Source organism: Loxodonta africana, chromosome 15 (assembly GCF_030014295.1).
Source record: "Loxodonta africana isolate mLoxAfr1 chromosome 15, mLoxAfr1.hap2, whole genome shotgun sequence".
In the NCBI taxonomy this organism is placed as follows: domain Eukaryota; kingdom Metazoa; phylum Chordata; class Mammalia; order Proboscidea; family Elephantidae; genus Loxodonta; species Loxodonta africana.
Genome location: NC_087356.1, coordinates 70,768,051 through 70,776,368, shown reverse-complemented (window position 1 = coordinate 70,776,368; position 8,318 = coordinate 70,768,051). Strand labels below are relative to the sequence as shown.

The 8,318-nt window shown below is 36.0% G+C and overlaps 1 pseudogene; it reads right to left on the bottom strand.

Annotated features, from left to right (window-relative positions):
• Window positions 1-675: 675 nt before the first annotated feature.
• On the bottom strand, window positions 676-3,042 carry LOC100657473 (putative olfactory receptor 8G2; annotated as a pseudogene).
• Window positions 3,043-8,318: the final 5,276 nt, after the last annotated feature.

The following is an 8,318-nucleotide window of genomic DNA, read 5'->3' as shown; positions in this document are numbered from 1 at the left end:
CATAATAAAAATTACTCACAAGTAGCCCTTGTAAAACATCTCCAAGTAGTACATATTTATGTATATAATACACATACATATACATATGTGTTAAACATAAATATATACAAATATATGAATCACATACGTATATAGATATACACAGTTTTTTTGCAGTATTAAAACATGAGATGTGGATATAAGGACAGATTAGTAAGTGCATAGAAAGCCAGGAAAGAAATATCTTCTAGTTTCCAAAGAGGGAAATATCCTCACCTCTCTCATGACAACTTGTGATTTTATGTGATGAGATAAAGGATGATATCACATTGAAGAATTAATGTTATCAATTTGATGGCAAGCACAGTTTTATGCATGCCAGTCCAGTCAGATGATTTTAAAAATACACTTCAACCAGGTATAAATGCTCATGCTTAGTCAAAAAAGACCCAGTAGCCCTGTGCTCTGCCTCTGTGCACAGCTTCATAGGCATGAGCAGTAAAGAGTGTGATGTTATTTGGAGATGTCCATGCATGTCTCCTTACTGCAACTGTTTTGGAGGCTTTGAATCTCAGATGCATTAGAAAGAACACACTAGGAGCTCTAATCTAGAAGTGATTCTCAAAGTAAAGTGAACTATCTTGTCTTTAAGAGCCTAAAGAACCATTCTAAGGAGAGATGGGGAAATACATCCAGGTGGTGCTACCACCAGCAAGAGAAGATATGGATGTTCAGCAACTGGCAGGAGGAGCTTGTGGGAGCTGGTGCCACCAAGAGCTGCTGAGAGGTATTAATAGGAACAACTCCATGGCAGTGGGTTTGGTTATTTTATTTTTTTAGTTTACTTTATTGTCCCTCAGGAAAACTAAAAAGAGTTTTTGGGTTGCTATTCTAAAAATGGAAAGCCTGGTAGTGTAGTGGTTAAGTGCTACAGCTGCTAACCAAAAGGTCAGCAGTTTGATTCTAAACAGCATCAATGGGAGCTTAGTTGGGAAAGGCAAAGAGAAAGAAATTTATTACTTGGAAGTCTTTCTAAACTATCATCTGAGTCACATTTTCTGCTTTACACTCCCTCTTTTATAAGTCAGAATGGAGACCCACAAATTTTTAGTTGAAGCCCTAGACAAATATCCTCTACAAAATAATTCTGCCAATTTTTTTTTCCAGAATAAATATCGAGTCTTTGGGTAAGAGGGGTACATGTAATTAGTCAGAAAACAATTTTCCAATTTTAACTTTTCACATGATTTCAATGAAAAAATCAAAGAATGTCCTTTCTACATCTGTAATTCTATAATACTGGTAAAGAGAAAAATCTTTAGAAACAGGGATATAGAATTCTCAGGGAAATGGAAGTGGTAACACAGTATTAAAACAATGAAAAAGAAAAGAATGTTGCATAAAGAAATAGGCAAAAACACACATAATGAACTTAGCCTTGATTAGTCTATCATTCTCTTCCTCCATAACGCTATCACCTTGTGGGCAGCAGTTATGTCTTATCATCCACCATCTGCTCCCATATTCCTTAATACAGTTCTCTGCACTTAGTAACTGGTAGGGATTGAATTTTGTAGACTTCAAATGGTTAAAAACTATTTACTTTAGAGATCAATTTTTTCCAGAAGGGTGTGTTAGTAAACAAGGGAAAATACAGAAAGTATTGAGATCAAAGGATACAGACCAAAGGGATCGTTTTATAAATTATAATAGGTAAGTCTTATCTAACAAAGTGTCAAATCCCATGTATATAAATTATAATCTCCCCACATAAAGGCCTTCGAAGATTAAAAAAAAAAATGATTAGAGGTAACATTGGTTACTACTGGTGATCTCTGGGACTTCCTAGAATTGACGTTGCCTGCATGTGGCAGCCCTCCATGTGACACTATGAATCCAGTCTTATCCTTGGGACCTTTCTTTCAAATAATCAAGTGTTGGCAATAATCTCACTACTTATGTATATATGTTCAGTCTCTGGAATCCTTCTTTACTGAATCTTCTCCAAGAATTACAAACTTTTACTAATGCAAAATAGTCTTTTCTCAATGATTTTACTGAGAGCAACTTTGACGTCTTTATTCCTCAGGCTATAGATCAGGGGGTTCATCATTGGCACAAAAATTGCGTAAAACACAGAAGACACTTTTCCTTGGTCCATGGAGCTGACATTTGATGGTTGCAGGTACATGAATGCTGCAGAACCATAGACGAGTGTAACAGCCAAGATGTGGGAGTTGCATGTGCTAAAGGCTTTGGACCTGCCCTCAGTGGAGCAGATTAGCAGGATGCTGGCAATGATGAAGACATAGGAGCCAACAATGGCCAAGGTTGGCCCAAGAATGTTAAATGCACTGAAGCACAAAACTACCAGTTCATTGATGTAAGTGCTGGAGCAGGAGAGTTCCAGTAATGGAAAAAGATCACAGAAGTAGTGGTTAATTATTTTAGCCTTACAAAAAAACACTCTTAGCATGCAACCTGTGTGAGCTGTGGCACCAATCAAGCCCATCATATATACCTCAACTACCAACCAGGAGCAGGCCTGATAAGACATGGTGACATTATAAAGCAATGGGTTACAGATGGCAACATAGCGATCATATGCCATCACAGGCAACATATGACATTCTGATATAATAAAAATAAGGAAGAAGTAGAGCTGAGTCATGCATTCAGGGTAGGAGATGGTGTTCTTCTCTGTCACAAAGCTCACCAGCATTTTTGAGGTAACGACAGTGGAATGGCAGAGATCAATGAACGACAAACTGCTGAGGAAATAGTACATGGGGGTATGAAGGTGAGAACTGAGCCTGATCAGTGTGATCATGGCCAGGTTCCCCACCACCTGACCACATAGACTTCTAGGAAGAAAAGAAAGAGAGGCAGCTGGAGTTCTGGCTTTTCTGTTAGCCCAATGAGGATGAACTCAGTCATCGTGGAGTGATTTCCTGCTGCCATTTTCCTCTGGGAAATCTATGGAGGTAGAGAAGAAGAAATTTGAGGTAAGTATTTATGCAGTGTGAAACAAATCCAAGTCTTATCATTCAGGTATCTCCAGTTCTCTCAACCTGTCCCTGCTTTATGTTGGAATTAAAGATTCTGGGATCCCAATATTATGGGTCAAGCAAAAACACATCAGAGGGAATTATATCTTTTTTTTAAATTTCTGTGTCATAAGAGTGGGTCTTAGTACTGACCAGGCTCTGAACATCAAAAGAACTGTTCTGATAACTTAGAATATTGAGGGTCCTGGCAGTAAATGGCTAAGCACTCAGTTGCAAACTGGAAGGTTGGCAGTTCAAATCCCCCAGGGGGAAGACCTGGCAATCTGCTTCTGTAAAGATTACAGCGTAGAAAACCATATGTAGTAGTTCTACTCTGTCATGAAATATTGCATGGTATTTAGACCATGTTGTCCTTGCATGTGTTAGGCATGTTGTCTTGGTGTGTTTTGCACTCACCTTCAGATCAGATCTTTTTTCAATCCCTTGATGGCATTAAAGACAAAAGCAGAAAGAATGTGTGTATCTCTGAGGTGCATGTTTTCAAAGATGTTGATTAGTTTTTTGCTTGAGATACTGTGATGACTGGTCTATGCTCAAAAGAAAGAGATTCAAAAGATATCAGCAAAGACTGATGATGTGTTAAAAATAAAGTGAAAAGAGTGTTGGGATAAGAATGAATGTGAGGGCAATATTACTATTCATTCTGTGCTTACCATGTGATTAGAACTGTCTGGGCACTTCATAAATATTACTTGATATATTTTTCCCAGAAACCCTATGTGGTATGAGCTTATTATTTCCATTTTATAGATGAAAAAACTGAAACTTGAGAGACTTAAGTGAGTTGTTCATTGTGGCTCTGTGGATTTTCAGTATAGATGTGCATGATGCTTTCCTAAGAGCACAGATAAGTTTGACATATTACGGAACATGAGAGTAATAATAAAACAATTGTGCTAATACTGATATGTCCTGGAAATACCATTCTGCTAAAAACAAAGCACATGTAAAATACATGCTAGATGCAAAGAACATAAGAGCTGGAAAAAAATTGTGATAGCAATAATTAACATTTTTGTGTGATTTCAATTAGATCAGCATCTGGACTAGATCCCACAGGGATGAATCCTGTGCTTGTCATTTATCCATACTCAGATTGCTCTGTGAATGGTGTATGGAAAAAATGACATAATGAAGTTCACAACTTGAAGTAAATCAAAAAGCCATTATCTTTCCCAAAGTGTCAATTTCATCTAAAATTCTCTTTCAATAAGAGCAAGGTGTCATTCTATCACTTAATGTTTGCTGAAGGTATTTGTGTTTACACTGTATAAGTGATACCTGAAAACGAGTAAATATAAGGCCAAAATTGCACCTTCTGTGGTGTCCTCTGCTTTCCTGTTCCAAGATGTTTCAAGTACAATACTAATGATGAAAGTTTTTATAAAGTAATCTCAATCTCTGGTATTGGCAATTTTCACATGATTACTACTTTGTGGATTATTGTCAAAATTAAAGTCCTCTAAAATTTTAAATAATTTATTGAAATTTTTTTATTGTTTTTTAATGAGAAATAGTTTTTTTTCTTGTTGTTGAAACTTCTTATCTATGAGAGCAGAGTTTACCTAGGATTGTGAAGGAATCCTTCTAGAGAGAGGGTCTTTTAGTCTTTAGATAACATCAGAACACTATGAGATTGTGATTTTAAAAGTGATTTATCTAGATTTTTATCTAGAGCTTTGAATAGTACCAGAAAAAGCTGTTTACTTTCTCAGGTACACAATTAATTGACTTGTTTTGAAAAATAAAGTGAGATTTGCAACCATTAAAAATGTTGCTAGCTTATTAGATGTGCTTCTGAAAACACTAAAAAATGATGTTAATTCTTCTGTTAAAATGTTTAATGGGTTGGTAAATGCTACTGTTTTAGCCTTTTATGAAGTTGTATCATTGCAGAGCTTTTCTTTGACACAATGAAGACACTGACACAATGATTACATTATTATTTATACTTCTTATATCCTCCTTAGAAATGTCATGTCTTAAGCAGTATAATAAATCTAACATCGAATAATAAGATTTTTAGAGCTGAAAACATAGACTGTTTTATGGATTACAAAATTCTTAAATCTACTTTAGTTTTAAAAATTGTTAGCTCTCACATTGCCAAATGTATGCTAACAACAGTGGTAATGAAGCATAGTAGATAAACATTAAAAGGAAAATTAATAAGGTAATTTCATTTCAAAATCATATATGTGAGATAGTGCAAGTACAACATAACATAAAACATTCAAAGCAGTATTAAAAGTTAAGTGTTTTTTTTTTCTGTCATTCTAGATGGTGTAGTAAAACTTGAGTTTCTGTCTTTTATATTAAATATCTAGTGTATAAAAACCACCTAAAGTTAATTTTTTTTGTAGTTTTTTTCACAAAAGAAGTCTTAGATCACTTGAAAACACATTTTTCACAATATAATAAATTATATTTTAGATATTTCAGAATTCCATTTGTTTTCAAAAAGATTTTACAAACTTCTAATTGCTAAGACTCCAGCACAACTGTCAGTTTGTCATACTGTGGGGCTTGTGTGTTGCTGTGATGTTGAAAGATATGCTAAAAAACCCAGTGCCGTCAAGTCGATTCTGACTCATAGTAACCCTATACGGCAGAGTAGAACTGCCCCACAGAGTTTCCAAGGAGTGCCTGGCAGATTTGAACTGCCGACCCTTTGATTAGCAGCCGTAACACTTAACCATTACGCCACCACAGTTTCTGAAAGATATGCTACTGGTATTCAAACACCAGCAGGATCACCCAAGATGAACAGGTTTCAGCTGAGCTTCCAGACTAACACAGACTAGGAAAAAGGATCTGGTGGTCTACTTCTGAAAAACACTAGCCTGTGAAAAGATTATGAATAGCAGCAGAACATTGTCCGATACTGTGCCAGGAGATGAGTCCCCTAGGTTGGAAGGCATTCAAAATACAACTGGGGAAGAGCTGCCTCTTCAAAATAGAGTAGACCTATTCAAGCTTTCAGGACCTTCATTTACTAATGCGTCACTATTCAAAATAAGAAGAAGCAGCTGTAAACATCATTAATATTTGGAACATGGAATGTATGAAGTATGAATCTAGGAAATCTGGAAATGGTCAAAAAATGAAATGGAATGTATAAACATCAGTAACTTAGCCATTAGTGAGGTGATGAACTGGTACTGGCCATTTTGAATCAGACAGTCGTATGGTCTACTGTGTCAAAAAAGACAAATTGAAGAGGAATGGCATCACATCAACAAAAAGAACATTTCAAGATCTACCCTGAAGTACAATTCTGTCAATGATAGGAGAATATCCATAAGTCTAGAAGGAAGACCAGTTGATATGACTATTATTCAAATTTATACACCAAACACTAGGGCCAAAGATAAATAAATTGAAGATTTTTACCAACTTCAGCAGTCTGAAATCGATCAAACATGTAATCAAGATACACTGATAATTACTGGCAATTGGAATGTGAAAGTTGGAAACAAAGAAGGATTGGTGGTTGGAAAATATGGTATTGTTGATAGAACTGACACTGGAGAATGCATGATACAATTTTGGGAGACTAATGACTTCTTCATTGCAAATACCTTTCTTCAACAACATAAACTAAACACATGGACCTCACCAGATGAAATGCACAGAAATCAAATCAACTACATCTGTGGAAAGAGAAGATAAAAAAGCTCAATATCATCAGTCAGAAAAAGGCCAGAGGTCAACAGTGGAATGGACCATTAATTGCTCATATGCAAGTTCAAGCTGTTGTTAAGAAAATTAGAACAAGTCCATGAAAGCTGAAGTATGACCTTGAGCATATCCCATCTGAATTCAGAGACCAGCTCAAGGATAGATCTGATGCATTGAAAAATAATGACTGAAGACCAGAGGAGTTGTGGAATGACATCAAGGACATTATAAATGAAGAATGCAAGAGGTAGTTAAAAAAGATAGGAAATAAAGAAAAGAACAAAATGGATGTCAAAAAAAGGCTCTGAAACTTACTCTTGAACATCAAGCAGCTAAAACGAAAGGAAGAAATGATGAATGGAAAGAACTGAACAAAAGATTTCAAAGGTCAGCTTAAGAAGATGAAATAAATTATTATAATGATATGTGCAAAAACCTGGAGTTAAAAAACCAACAGGGAAGAACACATTGGGCATTTCTTAAACTGAAAGAAATGAAGAGAAAATTCAAGCCTTGAGTGCAATATTGAAGGTTTCTACACGGAAATTACTAAATGATGCAGGAAGCATCAAAAGAAGATGGAAAGAATACACAGAGTCATTTTAACAAAAAGAATTATTCAACATTCAACCATTTCTGGAGGTAGCATATGATCAAGAACTGATAGTACTGAAGGGAGAGGTCCAAGCTGCACTGAAAGCATTGGTGAAAATCAAGCCTCCAGGAATCGACGGAACACCAACTGAGATGTTTCAATGAATGAATGTGGCGCTGGCAGTGCTCATTTGTCTATGCCAAGAAATTTGGAAGACAGCTACCTGGCCAACCTACCGGAAGAAATCCATGTTTATACCCATTCCAAGGAAGATGATCCAGCAGAATGAGGAAATTATAGAACAATATCATTAGTATCACACACAAGTAAAAATTTTTGAAGATCATGCAAAAGCAGTTGCAGCAGTACATCAACAGGAAACTGCCAGAAATTTAAGCTGGGTTCAGAACAGGGTATGGAACAAGGGATATCATTGCTGATGTCTGATTGATCTTGGCTAAATGCAGAGAATACCAGAAAGATATTTTCTCGTGTCTTACTGACTATGCAAAAGCATTTAACTGTGTAGATCAAAACAAATTATGGTAATAATGAAAAGAATGGGGATTCCAGAACACTTAATTGTGCTTAAGAGGAACCTGTACTTAGACCAAGAAGCAGTTACTGGAACAGAACAAGGGCATACTGCATGGTTTAAAGTCAGGAATAGTGTGCACCAGGGTTGTTTCCTTTCACCAAACTTATTCAATGTGTATGTTGAGAAAATAGTCCAAGGAGCTGGACTACATGAAGAAGAGCACAGCATCAGAATTGGAAGAAAACTCAGTAACAACCTACCATATGCAGATGACACAACCTTGCTTGCTGAAAGTAAAGGGGATTTGAATCACTTATTGATGAAGATCAAAGATCACAGGCCTCAGTATGGATTACACCTCAACATAGAGAAAACAAAAATACTCACAACTGAACCAATAAGTAACATTGTGATAAATGAAGAAAAGATTGAAGTTTTCAAGGATTTTGTTTTACTT